We start from the raw sequence: 2,514 nt of genomic DNA on the forward strand, positions 1-2,514 counted from the left end.
TTGTTCAAACTTAATAGGACAATTGCTTTCTACATGCATAGGTGAGTCACAAAAAGTACAAGAATAAGGGACAAGTGCTTGAGAAGTACTTACATTGCTCACTTGAGATATTTGTGGAGCCAACATTCTCCCAATCTTGGCAGCTAGCAAGTCCACATATGAATCATTAAGAACTGAGGAACCTACCATATTCACATTTCTCTTTTCCCTTGTAGAGTATTGAGCACCACTTGAAGCCATCTTGTCAATTAGTTCCCAAGCCTTTAAGGAAGTGAGGTCAATCAAGCATCCACCACTAGCGGCATCAATGTTAACTTTGTCTCTTGGAATCAAGCCCTCATAGAAATATTGGACTAAATTCTCACTAGAAATTTGATGGTGTGGGCATTTAGCCAAAAGGCCTTGGAATCTAGTCCAATACTCATAGAGACTCTCATCCTCTCCTTGTTGGACCCCATAGATTTGCTTTCTCAAATTGGTGACCTTGGAATTTGGAAAGAATTTATCTAAGAAGAGTCTTCTTAGCTCGGCCCATGTGCTCACTTTCACATAAGAAGGGTAGTTGAAATACCACTCCTTTGCTAAACCTTCAAGAGAAAATACAAAAGCCTTAGCTTGAACATCATCAACATTTACATGCATAGGCTTCATAGTATCACAAACCAATAGGAAAGTATGCAAAAACCTATGACAATCCTCTCCTGGTAACCCATGAAATTTAGGCAATGCATTAATCAAGGAGGATTTAATTTCAAATTGAACATTAGTAGGAGGAACATATAAGCCATAAGGATTATCATGCCAATTAGGTTGAGTTAATTGCCTAATGCTCCTCTCCTCTCTAGGGTTATGCAAGCCTTCAAATTCATTATTAACATGGCCATCATCATGCAAATTCTCATTCCCATTCCCATGGCCCTCATTATGCACATGCTCATGTCCTAAGATACCTTCCATTGTTGAATTACAAACCAAATGAGAATCAAGAATAGGTTGTGATCTTCTCAATCTAGAAATAGTCCTTTCAATTTCTGGATCTAATTCAACAAAAGAGGTATGTTTTCTTCGGGTCATGCACTAATCAAGCTCAAGAAAATTAAGAACAAAGAACAAGCTAAACTAAAATGCAAATCAACATGAAACAATTCAAAACACACAAAAGCAAGAGAAATAATTTTTTTTATTTTTTTATTAAACTCAATAGCAACAAAATGAAAAAAAAATAACACCAAACAAGTAGAAAGAGAGTTAGAAATGCTCAATCAAGAAGCTTTGGCAATTCTGGAATTCGCACAGTAGGCTCTCTGGAGACAGTGAACTTGTGAATTTTCTATCAGCAAATCCACATGATAAATTCCCCTGAAACTTTTATGAGAAACACAAGAGATATACAGGAAAATTATATAAAACTTTTAGATTAAAAATCCTGCCCAATCGTTCCCAGAATTTTTCACAAGTTGGTCCTCAAGTCTGGAGAAACAGGATTTCGTCCAGAAGACCTTCAGAGCTTCTAACAAACTTTCAAATAGGAAAATGGAAAAATTGAAGAAAATCCTAAACACAAGAAACAAAGATAAGACAGCGATAAGAAAAATGAAACTGGAATCAATCAATTTGAACGCACAAAGAGGAAGATATGCTAACTCAAAATTGAAACAGGGTTTTGGAAATCCTCTGTAATGGCTCCCTGGACCTTGTTAGATTGTAAAATTTCCACAGGACACTTCCCACGTCCAAAATTGACCAAACCAATTTTAAAGTGAAGCTAGGATATAGAGCTTTCAATGAAATAAATTTCAAGTTCAAATTCCCTCAGACTCATTCCCAGTTAATTTTTCAATTTCAGACAGAGACACTAGAAACAGAGTATTTTCAGCTCTACACCAAACCAACGAAAATTGCACTAATTTTTTTTTTCTTTTTCAAAACAGAATAAAAACACTCAAAACACACAAAAAACACTAAACAAAACACAAAACAAAAATTTTTATAATTTTTCAAAAAATTTTCAGGAACACTAAAAATGTAAATTAAGTACTAAACAACCTTAGAATTAAACTTAAACCATTCCCCGGCAACGGCGCCAAAATTTTGATAGGAAATTAGTCGCTTATCCTCAAAATTACACTAAAGCTAACCCTAATGCAATATAGGGCCAACCCTAGGTCATCTCCCAAGGAATGGTTTTAAGTCTAATTGAAAGTTATCTAGTGAAATAAATCAACCAAAGTTTGTAGGAATTTAGTTATCTAGCTAATTATCTAAACTAATTACCTAATATGCAAGTAATTAAAATGCTAGTGAAAGTGAGTGAAATGAACTTCCCTTTTTACAATAATGGAACCCTAGAGATTAGTTGATTTTGGACTCATTATCTTCTCATGATTAGGCTAAGTTTAGCTTCCCTTTCCTCTTGATTAAAGCTGTCATGACTTAAGAAAATTATCCTAAGCCAATTAACCTAATTAGCTAACCTCCCTAGGTCTTAGATTAAAGTCCCTAGTTCAATTAACC

The 2,514-nt window shown here is 34.8% G+C and overlaps 1 non-coding gene across 1 annotated transcript; it reads left to right on the forward strand.

Moving 5' to 3' along the window:
• Positions 1–370: 370 nt before the first annotated feature.
• On the forward strand, positions 371–477 carry LOC129296680 (small nucleolar RNA R71). The gene has a single exon (XR_008589871.1). It is a non-coding gene; the product is annotated as a small nucleolar RNA R71 (small nucleolar RNA).
• Positions 478–2,514: the final 2,037 nt, after the last annotated feature.

The sequence above is a fragment of the Prosopis cineraria genome, unplaced genomic scaffold (genome assembly GCF_029017545.1).
Source record: "Prosopis cineraria cultivar Desert tree isolate PC_DT_omini unplaced genomic scaffold, ASM2901754v1 PC1, whole genome shotgun sequence".
Taxonomy (NCBI): Eukaryota; Viridiplantae; Streptophyta; class Magnoliopsida; order Fabales; family Fabaceae; genus Prosopis; species Prosopis cineraria.